Raw genomic sequence first — 21,179 nt, 5'->3', positions numbered from 1 at the left:
GATGTAGAACATGGGGCAGATCCATTCAACATGGCTGGCTCCTGGATGTCAAAAAAAGTCTGAATCTGCCTGGAATAATTTTGGTGCTCATGGGAGGATCTAATGGATCATAAGATGTTCAAAGCTCATGATGAGATGAAATCCCTGAACAAACAGGACTTAAAGTCTCCTTCTCCCATGTTTCCTGATACTATCTTACCACTTGACAATTGGAGGGAAATGGGGTCTATAACCGTCTTAGTCCAAACGACTTTCAACCTAGTTGGTGCTGGTACTGGCCTTATTAATGTACAAATTCATGACATTCATCAACTAGCCTTGGAGTCTGTTGCTGCTAACAGGCCCCACAGCACCATAATATCTGCCTCCTGATCTCCATAACTTTTCTGATCACACCAGTCCAGACTACATCCCTGCCTGCCAGCAGGAGAGAGCATACACTCTGCAATCAGGCAGTCACCTACAGGATCAGGCCAGGGGACACCCCAATTCTATCCAGCACCACACCTCCTATAACTATCCCAGCCTGTCCTGCCACAACTGTTCTGAGACAGAGCTATGCTGACCTCTCAAACAAAGCCCAGTTCCATATTTGGTGTATGACCTCATGTTCTCAGTTTCTACTCAAGAGGAGCTTACCCACACCCCCAAAAAATCTGCACTCAAAGAAAAAGCCCACACCATGAGCCGAGCCAGTGCCTCGGCCTAGCAGTCATCCTGTGCATGCTGGTACCTTCTTAATCCCCCACAGACGAGACCCTCACTCCTCGTCATGTGATGCCTCAACCTCACTTCTCATGGAAGGCATTTCATGATCATCTTCAGACGTGAAGAATCCAAATACGTATGATATCTCCTTCTCAAAAGTCAATTGCAATGAATGTACGTAGCAAATAGAAAACATCAATAATTAGAGAAACCATCATCTGAGTAGTGAATTGTCTCTCAGATCCTTCTTTTTCTTCTCCTGGGTATCAGCTAAGGGCTTCTCCAGTACAAAACTTGCCTTGCACTTCAGTGCTTTGGGACCCCAGGAGTATCAGTTCTGATCAATCAGTGAACACATCAGTCACCCAGTCAATCAGTTGACAGATTTTTCTAAGCCTCCACAGTATACAATGCTGCCTATGTGGACAAAGAGTTTCTAGAGGAGGGAAGAAGATATAGTCCCTCAAAGCATAAGGATTGAGAGGTCCCTATTTCTGCATAGCCTCCTTGAATGCAGAGAGAAATTCATTCTTGCATGTTCAGAATAACTGCCAGCTGGGCAAGCTTGCTGCTCACTCTCCCACAACCCTGAAAGACCAAGGTGAAGTAACAAACTCCGCTTAAGCCAAGCAGCTAGGGAGCAAGCTGTCTTCCAGTCAAATCATTGATGTAGTCTGACCTGGACACCCTCTTTCTACTGACTCATAGATGCAAACAGTTCTTGTCTCTTTGATATCCAAGTCTCATGATTCTACATTCCTCTCATTTTTATCTCACATGTATACATTTAAAAATGTTTAAGGGTCACAGCAGCTGTGTTAGTCCCTTTTTACACTGCTATAAAGATCTACCTGAGACTGGGTAATTTATGAAGAAAGGAGGTTTAATTGGCTCACAGTTCCATAGGCTTAACAAGAAGCGTGACTGGGAGGCCCCAGGAAACTTACAATCATGGCGGAAGGCGAAAGGGAAACAAGCACATCTTACCATGGTGGAGCAGGAGAGAGAGAATGGAGGGGAGGGAAGTGCCACACCCTTTTAAACAACCAGATCTCATCAGATCTCTATCACGAGACAGAACTAGGGGCTGGTGCTAAACCATTAGAAACCACCCCCATGATCAAATCACCTCCCACCAAGCCCCACCTCCAACACATGGGGATTACAATTTGACATGAGACTTGGATAGGGACACAGAGCCAAACCGTATCACCAGCATTACTCATAATACCCAAAAGATAGAACCAATCCAAGTGTCTATCTACAGATGAATGAATAAACTGTAGTTTTTCCAAATTATGAAATATTCAGCTTAAAAGAAAGGAAATTTTGGCACATGTTACAATATAGATTTATTGAGGATATTATGCTAAATGAAATAAGCCAGACACAAAAGGACAAATATTGTACGGTTCTATTTAGCTGAGACAAGTAGAATTCAAATTCATAGAGCAGACAGCCTCAAATTCATAGAGATGGAAAGTAAAATAGTGGTTGCCAAGGGGTATGGGAGGTGGGGACTGGGAGTTATTGTTTAATTAGTAGAGTTTCAGTTCAGGATAATTAAAAAGGTCTGAAGATAGGTGGTGGTGATGGTTGCACAACAATCTGAATGTACTTAATGCCACTGAACTGCATAACTAAAATATTTAATATGGTCAATTTTATGTTATGTATGTTTTACTATAATTTTTTAAGTTAAAAAAATTACAAGGGAAAGACATAGCAGATGAGACCAATAGGCAGTAATATGTTTGCTCATTGAAAACAAAGTTGATTGCACTCTAGGAGGTCATCTAATTGGCTGATCCTGGTGGGAACCTCTGCTCTGACCATTGGCCCACTGCCACCCACCAGGACAATCTGGTCTTGGAAGTGTAGATGGAGCCTACGGGATTCACAACTTGTTTATGAAAGCCAGGCCAGAGATAAAACTGGATGGATGGATGGATGCCTGGAAGATAGAAGTTGCTGGAAAGACCAACTACTATTGAGGAAGTATGGTAGTTTTCCAATAAGAAAGATGGTAGACAGTACCTCAGATATTGACAGCCCATCCCTAAATACTCCACTGGACATAAACACTATGGTACTTGCTAGAAGAAACCCTGGGAATGATCTGACTGAGTGTTCTCATTAGAGAGATGAGGCAACTGAGATCAGAGGGGTTAAATGATTTTCCTAAGGCCACACAGATCAGAAGATGATCCATGACCTCCTGACTCTCTAACGAGTGCCCTTTCTACTCTTTAACAAAATCACCTACATTCTGAGGGGGACTAGTCCACCCCGAAATCTTTACCATAGAGGACAGATACCAGAAATCATTCCAGAACACCTGCAGCTGACACAGTTTACCTTTCCCTTCCAGCCTCTTTCTAAACTCCAATTTGTTCTAGCCATGAAAGTTTTATTCTGCCCTTGCCTGAGTAAACCTCAGCCCTGGAAAATCAATTCCATTGTGCGTCATCTGTGTCCCTCTCCTAAGTAGTTGGCCTCTGCTGGAAAATATCTCAGGACCATGCACACCAGATCCATCGCAAAGTGCATCCTCAGGGAGGCCCGCAGGGCTGCTCTGTGCTCTCTTTAGTTGTTCTTAGTCATTCTTTCTTGGTTCCCTCTCAGAGACAGCTCTGAATGTCCCCCTCACCTTAAGCTCCCTGGGGAGTTCTCACCTTACCATTTGTCACTGACTTCATCCAGAAAGTTGAGGTCAGTGGTTCTAAATTTATTCTACGCCACCCATTCTCCTGACCTGACAAGCTTGCGTCCGTCCCTGCCCACTTCCACTCCTCCCCCCAGGTCAGAGCTGTAGGGTCCTTCCTCCTGCCTCAAACTAGTGGGCTGCTCGAGTTCCAAATCCCTTTTTCCAACCACCACTGGGTTCTCCATCCATAAATGATCCCCTTTCTCCATCTTCAACCACCTCTTAACTAAGTCCTTCCTCTCAAATCAAAGCCTTCTTCAAAGATATACCCACTTGATCCTTCAAATTCTCACTGCCCATTCTCATCTCTGATTCCTTGGCTGCCTCCATCACTTGACAAGAACTGTGCTGGCTGGAGTCACACATGGTCCAATCCAGTAGGCTTGCTTAGGAGTGTTTATTTATTTATTTATTTTTTTTGAGATGAAATCTCCCTCAATCGCTCAGGCTGGAGTGCAGTGGCACAATCTCGGTTTACTGCAATCTCCACCTCCTGGATTCAAGCGATTCTCCTGCCTCAGCCTCCCAAGTAGCTGGGATTACAGGCATGTGCCACCAGGCCCAGCTAATTTTTTTGGTATTTTTAGTAGCAATGGGGTTTCACCATGTTGGCCAGGCTGGTCTCAAACACCTGACTTCAGGTGATCCACCCGCCTCAGACTCTCGAAGGTGTGTTTTTCTTTGCAATGCCTTGTCTCTGCAGGATTTGACTCCACTGACCTCTTCTGTTTTATGGAAATCCTCTCCTTCTCTCCCCCTACTTCTCCAACTATTCCTTCTTAGTTTCTTTCACAGCTTTCTCTTCCTCCACCTGCCTCTCAAACATTGGTGTGTAGAGAGAAATGGCTTAGCCCACCGTCTTCCTTTTCCCCGAGCAATTGCACCCACGCTTTTGGTGTCAACCCCTCATCTCCTACGTTGGAATCTAGCTCTGACTGCTACACAATACAATCTAAGTCCTATAATTTAGCATATAAAGACTTTCATGAATAAATCTTAGATTATGATTATATTAAATCAATTGTTTAGTAGATTATACTATTTAATAACATTATGAAAGGCCACATTGTTTTAAAGGGCAAAATCATGACTCTCAAGCCAATATAAAATGAACACGAATCAGAGTTTATTTTGCTCACTACTTAATCTGAGAAACAGAAACATGTTACAACCAATTAAAAGGAAAACCTCAAGAGCAGACACATGCAGAGGCAATCAGCAATGTTAATATGAATTTGCTCAATAGGCACAAACCTGGCTTCTTTCATGGTGAGGAAAAGAAATTAATTATACTTCCATTGGACAAAATTAATTTTCATGTCTGTGGTCAAGAGTCATTTGTATTGATAACTAGGCCAGGTGGTACACGCCTGTAGTCTCAGCTACTCAGAAGGCTAAGAAGGGAAGATTGCTTGAGCCCAGGAGTACAAGTCCAGCCTGGGCAACATAGTAAGATCCCATCTAAAAAAAACATGAATCTGCTAAACTGCTTATAGTGTGTAAACTAGCTTAAGATGATGAAAGTTAGAGAAGAGTATACTGGATAGGGCACTAATTTTTCCTACATGTCAAAGTCATTCACAATTTTTCCTGGTTGTCTGTTTCCTCTCCTCAACCTGTAATCATAATAATCTCAAAAAAGTGTATTTTTGATCACCAAAAAAAGACTGGTCTCCTTAGGTTTGGCCTAATTATTACCATGGGGCAGCAAAATTGTTACTTAACCATAGATGCTTTATTGAGTTTGCTTTTGCACATTTAGAACTTTATATTATTGAATAACTACTGAGGCCACAAATTAATGTCTGCCTTAAAGTTTTCTTAAGTGATCTCAGATTTTTAAAAATCTTCTACTACTTGCCATTCTGAGGCTGGGAAACTAAGCTTTGGAAACTCTTTCTCCAGGTTTCCCCTGCAGTCTTGTCAAGTTTTCTGAGGGTGCTGGCCCATCTCACACCTGTAAACCAGGTACCAGCCAGTTTTCCTGGGAGAGCTTTCTCGGCATTGATTGGGACACTAAACAAAGTCAACTTGTGTTACCTAAAGTGGCTGGTCACGCTGGATTCAGTAAGAATCCTTCTCTAACATGACAACTCCAGATGAGACCCTAATCACACAATCAACTTTCCCAACTATATCTTGCTTAAGAAAATGAAAAAAGAGAAGGAAAAAGGGAAAACAGTTTCTTATTGAACCTATAGTGTTATGGGGAGTAAGGAGACTCAATAAAATTTCTGATCTCTAGGGGGAAAGGGTATCAGAGAGAATCAGATATCAATGAAGTAAGTTAACTTTATTTAAGAATAAATGAAATAAATTAATAAGTTACATAATTTTATAATTAATAAATAACTGAAGTGAATTAGAAAGCAATGAGTTTTAAAAATTCAGTTAACATGTTTCTCATTCTTTTCTTAAACTCACCAAAAGAACGTTATTCTTTTTGGTTTTTTTTTTTAAGCAAAAACACTTTATTTCTTAAAACACTTTTAAGTTTACAAAGAAATTGAGCAGACCATACAGAGTTTCCATGTACCACTCCCTCTCCACAGCCTCTCCTTGTAAGGGAGGGAAAATATCTTTTCCTTAGGCATTGCTAGGTTCATGGTTGAGGCCCCTATAACAAAAGACAGACAGATATTTAGTGTATGTTTTACATGATAATGAGCCTTTATAAGAAAATAAAGAGCCCAATAAATGGGTAAACCTGTGTATTTTTAATGCTAGGTTTGATGAAGAAGTGAATAGTTGTGGAGAAGTATGATTGGATGAAAATGCATGATCTAATGGTCATAAACTGGGGAAACATAGCAAGGCCTGTTTGTTCAGATTCTTCTCCACGTCCCTGTGTCTTGACAGATAGGGATATTCCTTTTCTCCAGTACAGGGAGGGCATCTCTTTAATAAGGGTCTTATGATCTGCTTTATGGGAAGGTCAGAAAATCCTTCCTAGGTGTGATATTATTTTAAATACATATTTATGTTGGTTTTTATCCATGATTCCTGACTCAGAACTCCCATAGCCCTTGTAATTTCTCCCCAAGGCAGGTTACAGAAAGTAAAAATGAACTCTAATCTTCCCCCACCTGTCTGTCTTAGAGTTGGCCATAAAGAAATTCTCAGACCTACCTTGTCTGATTGCAGGCCATAAGACCCCAGTTTCAAATGGGATCTTGCCCCATGCTCTGGAGGAAGGAACACTGCACAGAGAAGCCAAGAGGAGTCAGAACAGACAGGCCTTGTTGGGTTTGCCCACTCCATCTATTACCTTTTTGGCCAATCACATTTTTCTTTTTTTTAATTTTTATTTTTTGAGACAGAGTTTCACTCTGTCACCCAGGATGGAGTGCAGTAGCGTGATCTCGGCTTACTGCAACCTCTGCCTCCCGGTTCAACAGATTCTCCTGCTTCAGCTTTCCGAGTAGCTGGGATTACAGGAGCCCGTCACCACGCCCGGCTAATTTTTGTATTTTTTGCAGAGACGGGGTTTCACCATGTTGGCCAGGCTGGTCTCGAACTCCTGACTTCAGGTGATCCACCTGCCTCAGCCTTCCAAAGTGCGCACGGATTACAGGCATGAGCCACTGCGCCCAGCCCCGGTCACATTTCCACATGGGTGTTGATACTTCGGTAAAACCTATCCTATGAAGTCTCCATAAAAAGCCCATGGAGCCGGGCGCGGTGGCTCACGCCTGTAATCCCAGCACTTTGGGAGGCCGAGGCGGGCGGATCACAAGGTCAGGAGATAGAGACCACGGTGAAACCCTGTCTCTACTAAAAATACAAAAAATTAGCAGGGCGCCATGGCGGGCGCCTGTAGTCCCAGCTACTCTGGAGGCTGAGGCAGGAGAATGGCGGGAACCCGGGAGGCGGAGCTTGCAGTGAGCCGAGATCGCGCCACTGCCTTCCAGCCAGGGGGACAGAGCGAGACTCCTTCTCAAAAAAAAAAAAAAGCCCATGGAACAGGGTATGGAGAGTTTCCAGATAGCTGAACATATGGAGGTTCCTGGAGGGTTGCATGCTCAGGGAGGGCACGGAAGCTCTGTGCCCCTTCCACTATACCTCGCCCTATGCATCTCTTCATCGTGGTAATACTCTTTATAATAAGCCAGTAAATGTAAGTAAGCGTTTCCTGAGTTCTGCGAGCCTAGCAAATTAATCAAACTCATGGAGGGAGTCGTGGGAACCCTGATTTGCAGCCAATAGTTGAGAAGCACAGGCAAAACAACCTCGGGCTTGCCATCGGCATCAAAAGTGGGAGACAGTCTTATGGGAATGAGCCCTCAATCTGCTACATCTGCTGCTATCTTCAGGTAGATAGTTTTGAAACTAAATTGGAGGACACCCTGCTGGTATCTGCGGCAAAATCGCTTTCTTGCTGGTTGGGAGAAATCCCCACATATTCTGGGTTCACAAATGTCTTCTACGTTAATTCTTATGGTGTGAAAACAGAGCAAAAAACAATTTGAGTTTTTCCCACTGACCCTAGATTTTATGGCTTGCTCCAGGGGGAAGGGCAGAGGGAAAGTGAGTGTGACCTTCTAGTTTCTGCTGTTTTCTCAAATGCCAAGATGCTGTACTTTGAGTAGTGTATCCTGAACCCCATCATCCTGTTATTAACATTTTATATTAGTTTGATAAATTTATTGGAATTGATGAACCAATCCTGATGTATTATTACCTGAAATCCACAGTTTATACAGATTTTCTTAGTTTTTTCTCTAATGTCCTTTTTCTCTTCCAAGAGCCTATCTAGGATACCACATTTATTTAGTCATTATATTTTTGATATTTCTTTCTTTTTTATTGTTGAATAATTCCATTGTTTGGATGTATGACAGTTTGTACATCCGTTTTGAAGGATATCTTAGTCTTGGTTGCTTCCAGTTTTTAGTGGAATTGTGAAAAAAGTTACCATAAACATTCATGTACAGGATTCTGTGTGGACATAAGTTTTCGAGTCAGTTACCTAGTAGTGAGACTTCTGAGTTGTACGGTAAAACAGCTTAGCTTTGTAAGAAAATGCCAAAAAAAAAAAGATATAGTCTTCCAAAGGGACTATATCATATTCATGCCCACTAGCAGTGAATGGGAGTTGCTATTGCACCACATCCTCACCAGAATTTGGTGCTGTCAGTGTTCTGGATTTAGGTCATTCTAATAGGTGTGTGGTGTTATCTCATTGTTGTTTTAATTTGCATTTCCCTAATGATAAAGGATGTTGAGCATCTTTTTGTGTGCTTTTTTTTTTTTTTTTTTTTTTTTTTTTTTTTGTCATTTGTACATCTTTGGTGAGGTGTCTGTTCAAGTCATATTTATATTTATTTATGTATTAGGCTGGGTCTCACTCTGTTGTCCAGACTGGAGTGCAGTGGCACAATCTCAGCTCACTGCAACCTCTGCCTCCTGGACTCAAGTGATCCTCCCACCTCAGCCTCCTGAGTAGCTGGGACCACAGGCACGTGTCACCGTGCCCAGCTAATTCTTTGTATTTTTGGTAGAGATGGGGTTTCACCCCATTGCCCAGGCTAGCCTCGAGCTCCTGAACTCAGCCAATTCTCCCACCTCGGCCTCCCAAAATGCTGGGATTACAGGCATGAGCCACCATGCCCAACCTTTTTCTTTCATAATTCAGCTGATTTTGGTCTTGTTGAAGGTCAGTATGCAGACATTATGAGCAATTTGTACACAATTCTTAATGCACATACCAAAAATTTAAGAAGCCATGTAGTTTTTAATTCTTTTCTAAACGATTAATTTGGTGACTTTCCAAGAAATTAATCCAGAAAAAGTTAAATCTAGAAAATTTACAGTCAAAAAAGATGTTGAGTACCAGTATCTTCAAAGGTTGGTAAGCTGTTACATTGTCTCAGTAATTCACATACTGATGTCATACATCATATATACCCAAATTTTCAAGCTTTCACAGCAAATTATTAATAACTAAGTTATTAAGAAAAGTGGAATGCTACAACCAAAAACACATATTCTGATAATGAGAACCAAGATCAAGGACCAGTTTTCTTTAAAACACAATTCTCCTAAAAACAACATGGGAATAGAAGGAATTTAAAATGTTCAAGGCAGATACACCATTCAGGATCAGCAATAGTTTTTGCAGCTTACCAGCAGCCTTGGGGACATCACAGCCTTCCATTGTTCCCCTCCAGTTTCTTCATGTTGTGGATCAGCTCCTCTCTTTCATTGTCCTATTGCTCCTGCTGCTGCCTGTAAATATACTTTTCTTCTGCCTGTTTCACATTCAAACGCCTTGAGCGAGGATATGAGTGATTCCGTTAGCCCCATCATCCAAGTTGCATTGAGTTGCCTGAGACTCTTGACCTTACAGTTGACAGGCCAGCGTATAAATTAGCTAGCTCTGGAAAAGGCACCCACCCATGGTCCAATTACCTGTGAGCAGGTGGTGGGGGTCGCATGTGTCAGGCACGGAGTCTAAAGGGTAGGGCGCTTACCTTTAAGGTGTGCTCCCCGACTCTCAGAGGGGGCACAGTGCTTGTACAGGTTAGTTCAGGTTTTTCTTGGGCAAAGTGGGTCATAAGGTTTCTTCCATTAGTGATCCTCCCCCATCATCATCCTTGCTAATAAATATCTCCCCAAGAATACTCTAACATTTAAATAGAGAAACCCCTAAAGCACAAGGTCATTGAATCTAAATGAGTTTCTGGCTTGAGGGCCTATTTCTGCCTCAAATGCCATAGTACCTCCCAGAATTCTTTACTGCAACTGAGTAGAGACCTTAATGCTATTGTCTTCTCACTTTTATCACGTCAGAGCATGGGCATTGTAACTTGCAGGACGTATCAGTAGAATAAAAATTAAAAGAGGACCAGGTACAGAGGCTCATGCCCATAATCTCAGGACTTTGAGAGACCAAAGCAGGAGGATGGCTTAAGGTCAAGAGTTCAAGATCAGCCCGGGTAACATAGTGAGAACTTGTCTCTACAGAAAAATTTAAAAATTTAAAAAGTATCTGGGTATGGTAGCATACACCTATAATCCCAGATACTCAGAAGGCTGAGGGAGGAGGATCACTTGAACCCAGGAGTTTGAGGCTGCAGTGAGTCATGATCACACCAACGCACTCCAGCTTGGGCGACATAGCTAGATCCTGTCTCTAAAATAAAATAAAATGAAACAAAAAGTAAAGAGGAGGAGAGTGCATTTTGGGTCTATCCACTCCAGACATGGGATTTCTCCTATTGGACATGCTACATTCCATTTCTAAAACTCACTTAGCCATGACAGCTGATAGATAAATCAATAGATAGTGCTTTATGCTTAATGATAATCTCGACGAACATTTGCATATGTCTTAGTTTTACATGCATGTAGCCTTACAACATCTCATGATATAGGCATCATTATGGTCACTATGTAGAGAAGCGAACTGAACTGACAAGGAGAAAAGTTAAGTAGTAATTTATCCAAGATGTCACAACTGGTAGGTGAACTCAAAATTTCAACCCCAATACTTTGAACTCAGTCTTTCCACTATGCTATGAAAAGGCTCAGGAAAAGTGACGCTATCACTGCCTCCTGAAGACATCTCTAACAGTAATATTGTGTGTGCATCTAAGAAACGACCTCCAGTGAGTATGCAAGATGAGATGCAGTACGTGTGTGTATTTTTAGGATAAGATGATGTGACATTATATCTTTGGCACCTCATTTAAGTAGACCATGTTTCCTAAAAAGGAGACGTGGCTTTGTAACTTAAGCAAAGGTCTCTAAGAATCCTTCAGAAATATTAGGTTTTTTTTTTTTTTTTTAATGAGACTCTGTCTACAGAATACTTAACATTTCCCCTTCCTTTTCCTCTACGTTTAGTGAGGAACATAACTTCATGGGGTCCAAAGCAAGATATTTATCAAATAAGAGGAAAAAAGTGTGATGTCAGCCAAGTCTGACCCTGGAATATTCCTCCCTTTTCTTTGTGTGTACTTTAAAATTTACCTCAATCCAGAACCAAAATATTTCCCTGCTGTTGTGCCCAGATCTTTCTCATCTCTGTTTGATGGCTTTCTGCTTCACAGCAAAAATCACAGGGGCAATTGTAATTAGAGTGCAGTCACATCTGCATTTCAAATGAGCTCAATCCATTTTGGTTCTCATAATTTTGAGGGCTGAATAAATAGTGCTCTTCCAGTTGTGAATGGCTGCAATATGGAGCCTCAGGAGAGAGGGAAACTGTAGGGTTTGACATGCTCTGAACTATTCCTGGCAACCGCAGTGCTGCTTTGAGGGCTCATTACAAACCTAGATATTATTCTCTTTGCAACGTTTTGAAATGGTCCTGAAGAGTTCATCTTTAAGCTGGAGCAGTTTTATCTGGTTATCTTAACCTTCACACAACAGTAATCCACTCTTTCCTCAAGAGAATCACTTAGAAAAACATATCCTTCACTTGTGACAGGCAACATACCTGAAATGTCAACATTAGTAATTTACAAAAAAACTGGCAACTTATTGTTTTGGTTTTTGTGTAAGACACCTGTCATGGAGGGAGGTGAAGCATGATTACTGTTCCAAAGGCCATTGTAGAATTGCTTGGGTTTAGTCATTGAGTCACAAAGACCTTGCATCAAAATCAAAGGCTAAATTCTTGTTTCTGTCAGTAGGCAATTTAGGTGTCCTGAACAACCCTTCTGATAGAAATAACTACATTGTTGAATAAACACTACATTTTTCCTTTAGAATGCATTGCTGGATGGCACCGAGGTAAGATATCCACAGAGATACAAAACAAAGCATAACCAGGACCCTTGGGACTCAGACAAATGCAAAGTTAGCTTTCACCTTGAAGGTTTCTGCTGAAAACTGGAATACTTGAGCTTCTGCTTTGAGGACAACATAAGCATGAAAGGCAAGATTAAAATCCTAGGGCCCAACCCAGTGAAGGACTTGATGCAAAATACCTGCATAACCCTGAGACCCCAAAGGGCTATAATTTAAATGTTAGGGTGAACTAAATATAAACCCTAGTGTGCAGAAAGTAAAGCCAGGAAACTTACCTATCTAGACTTGGTGCTAAACAACAACAACAATAACAAAATTCCTCTGAGAATACATAATTAAGATATTATAAGGGTTTTTAGTCCAAATTCACATAACATCTGCAACCACCAAAAATCACAAATAGATGAATATATTCAAAGTGGTCCCAGGTTGGTAACACCTCTAGCATGCTGTAAAAAGCAGAGGCAAATTCTCTTTGATAGACTTCAGTGTCAAGCCAGCTTCTAAGAAGTCAAGGAAATCCACCTTCTGGATGCAAGGAAATTAGCCACTCACAGCACCAATACGAAAACCTATAAGGAAATAAGGTACTGTGTGTGAGAATTAGCAGCTCCAGACAGCTGAAACAAATCCTCAAAAAGAACTTGAAAATATGGGCTAGGAAATGGATTTCCCATAATGACCATGAAGATATTTAAAAACCAAATAGAACTGCTAAGATTTAGAAAGCAATAAAGAAAATGAAAACTCAATGGATGGATTAACCAGTAGATTAGATAAGGCTAGAGAGAAATTTAAGGAACTTGAAGATAGGCCAAAAATATTTTTCAGAATGCAGTTTAGAAAGATAAAGGAAAACAAAACATGAAAGAGGAGATAGAAACAAAGGCTAAAATGATAGGCTATAGCGTATGTCTTAACAAAAAGTACCAACAGGAGATAGGGAGAATGGGTAATATTTTAAAAGACTATAAGAAATTTTTTAGAATTGTGGAAGGACACCAGTTTTCAGGTCCGGGGAACTCAATGAATTCCAAAATTGATAGCATATGAAAGGTTTGCTATGTAAGAAAGAAAGATAAGCAAAGAAATTGGTGAATATGTACATCTACAATACAAAGCAATGTCAATAATATCTAATTTATAGGTCAAAAATAGTCTATTATTAAAATTCTGGACAACATATAATATAATTTGAAGGGATGTTAATTATTATTAAAGTTTTCTAAGGTCGTCCTCCTACTGTTCAAGAGGAGGTTAAAGATGCTGCTTTAGTCTTCATAAGCTAAAAGTATATACTGGAAGATCTAGTGCAGCTATTATGAGGCTAGAAACTGCTCTAAAAAGAATAGAAATAGCAAATGCATCTTTATTGCAGTAGTACAAATAACAGCAAAAGGTTGAAAACAGCCCATATGTTCAGTAGTAAGTAGATGACTCGTTGAATACACTATGAAATATCCACACAACAGAGTTCCTTTACAACAATGAAAATATGATTTCCAAACAAAGTAGAAAGAAAAAATAGGATGGTATGTGGAGGAGAAAACCCTCAATCAATCCAAAAGATGGCAAGAAAGGGACAAAGAAAACACAAATATAAAAAAGTGGGTGAACAGAAGCATATGATAAGATTATAGAAAAGAATCCAAATCTGGTACATTGGCAACTACATTAATGCAAATGAACTAAATTATATAGTTGGAAGCAGGTATTGAATTGGGTTAAAAGCATTCTATGCATATGCCTATTACAAGAGGTATACCTAAAACATAAAGATCTCAAATTATTGAAAGCCAAAGAGTGGAAATACATATACAAGGTGAATATTATCCCCCTAAAGCTGACAAATAGACACTAAAGAAAATAAGTTTTGCTAGATATTTTACTAGCTATAATGATAAAAGGTACAATCCATAAAAATGAACTTTTAGGAACTTAATGTTTAACTTCAAAATACATAAAGCAAAGATTAATATATCTGGTAGAAAAAAATATGAAAATTTGTCTCAAAAATGGGATATTTAAAAATCTCTGTAGATTATTGTAATTGATAAATCAAGTAAATCAGATGTTAATAAGTATATAGAATATTTGAACAGCACATTTTACAAGGTTTAATAATCTTGTTGAGAGAGAGAGAGAAACATTATACCTCAAAACTAGAGAAAACATCATTTTAAAAGACAGACAGGTAGGTGACTGGCAAGATGGCCAAATAGGAACAGCCCTGGTCTACAGCTCCCAGCGAGATCCATGCAGAAGGCGGGTGATTTCTGCATTTCCAACTGAGGTACCAGGCTCATTTCATTGGGACTGGTTAGACGGCGAGCTGAAGCAGAGTGGAGCATCACCTCACCCTCAGGAAGTGTGAGGGGTTGGGGAACTCACTCCCCTAGCCAAGGGAAGCCACAAGGGACTGTGCCATGAGAAGCTGTGAACTCCAACCCAGGTACTATGCTTTTCCCATGGTCTTCGCAACCCGCAGACTAGGAGATTCCCTTGGGTGCCCAGGGCCCTGGGTTTCAAGCACGAAACTGGGCAGCCATTTGGGCAGACACCTAGCTAGCTACAGTGTGCTTGGAACAGCAGTGAGAGAGAACCATTCACTCCCCTGGAAAGGGGGCTGAAGCCAGGGAGCCAAGTGGTCTAGCTCAGTGGATCCCACCCCACGGAGCCCAGCAAGCTAAGATCCACTAACTTGAAATTCTCATTGCCAGCACAGCCATATGAAGTCGACCAGGCACGATTGAACTTGGTAGGGGGAGAGGCATCTGTCATTACTGAGGCTTGAGTAGGTGGTTTTCCCCTCACAGTGTAAACAAAGGCGCTGGGAAGTTCAAACTAGGCAAAGCCCACCTCAGCTTGGCAAAGCCACTGTAGCCAGACTGCCTTTTTAGATTCCTCCCCTCTGGGCAGAGCATCTCTGAAAGAAAGGCAGCAGCCCCAGTCAGGGGCTTACAGATAACTCCCAGCTCCCTGGGACAGAGCACCTGGAGGAAGGGGCAACTGTGGACACAGCTTTAGCAGACTTAAACGTTTCTGCCTGCTGGCTCTGAAGAGAGCAGTGGATCTCCCAGCACAGCGCTCAAGCTCTGCTAAGGGACAGACTGCCTCCTCAAATGGGTCCCTGACCCCCGTGCATCCTGACTGGCAGACATCTCCCAGCAGGGGTCAACAAACACCTCATACAGGAGAGCTCCAGCTGGCATCTCGCTGGTGCCCCTCTGGGACGAAGCTTCCAGAGGAAGGAACAGGTAGCAACCTTTGCTGTTCTGCAGCCTCTGGTGGTGATACCCAGGCAAACAAGGTCTGGGGTGAACCTCCAGCAAACTCCGGCAGACCTGCAGCAGAAGGACCTGACTTTTAGAAGGAAAACTAACAACTGTAAAGGAATAGCATCAACATCAACAAAAAGGACGCCCACACAGAAACCCCATCTGAAGGTCACCAACATCAAAGACCAAAGGTAGATAAATCCACGAAGATGAGGAAAAACCAGCACAAAAAGGTTGAAAATTCCAAAAACCAGAATGCTTCTTCTCCTCCAAAGGATCACAACTTCTCGCCAGCAAGGGAATAAAACTGGATGCAGAATGAGTTTGACAAATTGACAGAAGTAGGCTTCAGAAGATTGGTAACAAACTCCTCTGAGCTAGAAGAGCATGTTCTAACCCAACGCAAGGAAGTTAAGAACCTTGAAAAAGGTTAGAGGAATTGCTAACTAGAATAACCAGTTTAGAGAAGAACATAAATGACCTGATGGAACTGAAAAACACAGCACAAGAACTTAGTGAAGCATACACAAGTATCAACAGCTGATTCAGAGATTGAATATCAACTTAATGAAATAAAGTGTGAAAACAAGATTAGAGAAAAAAGAATGAAAAGGAATGAACAAAGCCTCCAAGAAATATGGGACTATGTGAACAGACCAAACCTACATTTGATCAGTGTACCTGAAAGTGATGGTGCGAATGGAACCAAGTTGGAAAACACTCTTCAGGATATTATCCAGGAGAACTTCCCCAACCTAGCACGGCAGGCCAACATTCAAATTCAGAAAATACAGAGAACACCACAATGATACTCCTCGAGAAGAACAACCCCAAGACACATAATCGTCAGATTCACCAAGGTTGAAATGAAGGAAAAAATGTTAAGGACAGCCAGAGAGAAATGTCAGGTTACCCACAAAGGGAAGCCTATCAGACTAAGAGCAGATCTCTCTGCAGAAACCCTACAAGTCAGAAGAGACTGGGGGCCAATATTCAACATTCTTAAAGAATTTTCAACCCAGAATTTCATATCCAGCCAAACTAAGCTTCATAAGTGAAAGAGAAATAAAACCCTTTACAGAGAAGCAAATGCTGAGAGCTTTTGTCACCACCAAGCCTGCCTTACAAGAACTCCTGAAGGAAGCACTAAATATGGAAAGGAAAAACTGGTACCAGCCACTGGAAAAACATACCAAATTATAAAGACCATTGACACTATGAAGAAACTGCATCAACTAACGGGCAAAACAACCAGCTAGCATCATAATGACAGAATTAAATTCACACATAATAATATTAACCATAAATGTAAATGGGCTAAATGCCCCCAATTAAAAGACACAGACTGACAAATTGGATAAAGAATCAAGACCCATCAGTGTGCTATATTTAGGAGACCCATCGCACATGCAAAGACACACATAGGCTCAAAATAAAGGGATGGAGGAATATTTACCAAGAAAATAGAAATTAAAAAAAAAAAGGCAGGGGTTGCAATCCTAGTCTCTGATAAAACAGCTTCAAACCAACAATTATCCAAAAGACAAATAATGGCATTACATCATGGTAAAGGGATCAATCCAACAAGAAAGCTAACTATCCTCAATATGTATGCATCCAATACAGGAGCACCCAGATTCATAAATCAAGTTCTTAGAGACCTACAAAGAGGCTTAAACTCCCACACAAGAATTATGGGAGACTTAAATACCCCACTGTCAATATTAGGCAGATCAGCAAGGCAGAAAATTAGTAAAGATATTCAGGATTTGAACTCAGCTTTGGACCAAGCAGACCTGATAGACATCTACAGAACTCTCCATCCCAAATCACTGGAATATTCATTCTTCTCAACACCACATCACACTTATTCTAAAACTGACCACATGATTGGAAGTAAAACACTCCTCAGCAAGTGCAAAAGAACAGAAATCATAACAAACAGTCTCTCAGACCACAGTGCAATCAAATTAGAACTCAGGATTAAGAAACTCACTCAAAACTACACAACTACAGGGAAACTGCACATCCTGCTCCAGGGTAAATAACAAAATCAAGGCAGAAATAAATAAGTTCTGTGACACCAATGAGAACAAAGACTCAACATACCAGAATCTCTGAGACACAGTTAAAGCAGTGTTTATAGGGAAATTTATACCACTAAATGCCCAAAAGAGAAAGCAGGAAAGATCTAAAATCGACACCCTAACATCACAACTCAAAGAACTAGAGAAGCAAGAGCAAACGAATTCAAAAGCTAGCAGAAGACAAGAAATAAATAAAATCAGAGCAGAACTGAAGGAGATAGAGACACGAAAAAACCTTCAAAAAAATCAATGAATCCAGGAGCTGGTTTTTTGAAAAGATAAACAAACTAGACTGCTAGCCAGACTTATAAAGAACAGAGAGAAAAATCAAATAGACACAATAAAAAATGGTAAAGGGGATATGACCACCAATCCCACAGAAATACAAACTATCATCAGAGAATACTATAAACACCTCTATGCAAATAAACTAGAAAATATAGAAATTGATAAATTCCTGGACACTTACACTCTCCGAAGAGTAAACCAGGAAGAAATAGAATCTCTGAATAGACCAATAACAAATTCTGAAATTGAGACAATAATTAATAGCCTACCAACCAAAAAATGTCCAGGACCAGACAGATTCACAGCCAAATTCTGCCAGAGGTACAAAGAGGAGCTGGTATCATTCCTTCTGAAACTATTTCAAGCAATAGAAAAAGAAAGATTCCACACTAACTCATTTTATAAAGCCAGCACCGAGCTGATGTGAAAACCTGGCATAGTCATTACAAAAAAAGAAAATTTCAGGCCAATATCCCTGATGAATATCAATGCAAAAATCCTCAATAAAATACTGGCAAACCAAATCCAGCAGCACATCAAAAAGCTTATCTACCATGATCGAGTTGGCTTCATCCCTGAGATGCAAGGCTGGTTCAACATATACAAATCAATAAACCTAATCTATCACATAAACCACATGATTATCTCAATAGATGCAGAAAAGGCCTTCTATAAAATTCAACACCACCTCATGCTAAAATCTCTCATTAAATTAGGTATTAACAGAACGTATCTCAAAATAATAAGAACTATTTATGACAAACCCACAGCCAATATCATACTGAATGTGCAAAAGCTGGAAGCATTCCCTTTGAAAATCGGCACAAGATAAGGATGCCCTCTCTTATCACTCCTATTCAACACAGTATTGGTAGTTCAGGCCAAGGCAATCAGGCAGGAGAAAGCAATATGGGGTATTCAAATAGGAAGACAGAAAGTAAAATTGTCTCTGTTTTCAGATGACATCGTTGTATATTTAGAAAACCCCATCGTCTCAGCCCAAAATCTCCTTAAGCTGATAAGCAACTTCAGCAAAGTCTCAGGATAGAAAATCAATGTGCAAAAATCACAACCATTCACATGCACCAATAATAGATGAACAGAGAGCCAAATCATGAGTGAACACCCATTCACGACTGCTACAAAGAGAATAAAATACCTCGGAATACAACTTACAAAGGATGTGAAAAACCTCTTCAAGGAGAACTACAAACCACTGCTCAAGGAAATAAGAGAAGACACAAACAAATGGAAAAACATTCCATGCTCATGGATAGGAAGAATCAATATCTTGAAAATGGCCATGCTGCCCAAAGTATTTTGTAGATTCAATGCTATCCCCATCAAGCTACCATTGACTTTCTTCACAGAATTAGAAAAAACTACTTTAAATTTCGTATGGAACTGAGAAAGAGCCTGCATATCCAAGACAATCCTAAGCAAAAATAACAAAGCAGGAGGCATTATGCTACCTGACTTTGAACTATACTACAAGGCTACAGTAACCAAAACAGCATGGTACTGGTACCAAAACAGATATATAGACTAATGGAACACAACAGAGGCCTCAGAAATAATGCCACACATCTGTCAAAGATCAACCATCTGATCTTTGACAAACCTGACAAAAACAGGCAACAAGGAAAGGATTCCCTATTTAATACATGGTGTTGGGAAAATTGGCTAGCCATATGCAGAAAACTGAGACTGAAACCCCTTCCTTACACCTTATACAAAAATTAACTCGAGGTGGATTAAATACTTAAATATTAAGACCTAAACCATAAAAGCCCTAGAAGAAAACCTAGGCAATACCATTCAGGACATAGGCATGGGCAAAGACTTCATGACTAAAACACTAAAAGCAATGGCAACAAAAGCCAAAATTGACAAATGGAATCTATTTAAACTAAAGAACTTCTTCACAGCAAAATAAACTATCATCAGAGTGAACAGGCAACCTACAGAATGGGAGACAATTTTTGCAATCTATCCATCTGACAGAGGGCTAATATTAAGAATCTACAGGGAACCTAAACAAATTTACTAGAAAAAAATCAAACAACCCCATCAAAAAGTGGGTGACAAATATGAACTGACACTTCTCAAAAGAAGACATTTATGTGACCAACAAACATCTGGAAAAAAGTTCATCATCACTGGTCATTAGAGAAATGCAAATCAAAACCACAATGAGATATCATCTCACACCTGTTAGAATGGCGATCATTAAAATGTCTGGAAACAACAGATGCGGAAGAGGATGTGGAGAAATAGGAACGCTTTTACACTGTTGGTGGGAGTGTAAATTAGTTCAACCATTGTGGAAGACAGTGTGGTGATTCCTCAAGGATCTAGAACCAGAAATACCATTTGACCCAGTAATTCCATTAATAAGTATATACCCAAAGGATTATAAGTCATTCTACTATAAAGACACATGCACAGGTATGTTTATTGCAGCACTGTTAACAATAGCAAAGACTTGGAACCAACGCAAATGTCCATCAGTGATAGACTGGATACAGAAAATGTGGCACATATACACCATGGAATACTATGCAGCCATAAAAAAGGATGAGTTCATGTCCTTTGCAGGAACATGGATGAAGCTGGAAACCAACATTCTCAGGAAACTAACACAGGAACAGAAAACCAAACACCACATGTTGTCACTCATAAGTGGGAGTTGGACAATGATAACACATGGACACAGGGAGGGGAACATCACACACTGGGGCCTGTCGGGGAGTGAGGGGCTAGGGAAGGGATAGCATTAGGAGAAATACCTAATATAGATGACAGGTTGATGGGTCCCGCAAACCACATGACATGTGTATACCTATGTAACACACCCGCATGTTCTGCACATGTGTCCCAGAACTTAAAGTATAACAAAAAATTAAGACGGGGCGCGGTGGCTCAAGCCTATAATCCCAGCACTTTGGGAGGCTGAGACAGGCGGATCACAAGGTCAGGAGATTGAGACCATCCTGGCTAACACAGTGAAACCCCGTCTCTACTAAAAAATACAAAAAAACTAGCCGGGCGAGGTGGCGGGCACCTGTAGTCCCAGCTACTCGGGAGGCTGAGGCAGGAGAATGGCGGGAACCCGGGAGGTGGAGCTTGCAGTGAGCTGAGATCCGGCCACTGCACTCCAGCCTGGGCGACAGAGCGAGACTCCATCTCAAAAAAAAAAAAAAAAAAAAAAAAAAAAAAATTAAAAAGAAGTAAAACAAACATTTTTAAAAGTTTTAAAAAAGTAGACATACAGAATGCCTGTGAAAATTGACCTTCTCCTAGGTTATAATGGTATTCCCATCAACTTTTGAGGATTGCATTTTACGGGAACAC

This window comes from Rhinopithecus roxellana, chromosome 8 (genome assembly GCF_007565055.1).
Source record: "Rhinopithecus roxellana isolate Shanxi Qingling chromosome 8, ASM756505v1, whole genome shotgun sequence".
Taxonomy (NCBI): Eukaryota; Metazoa; Chordata; class Mammalia; order Primates; family Cercopithecidae; genus Rhinopithecus; species Rhinopithecus roxellana.
The sequence above is the reverse complement of the archived record's forward strand: the minus strand, read 5'-3'. Positions refer to the sequence as shown.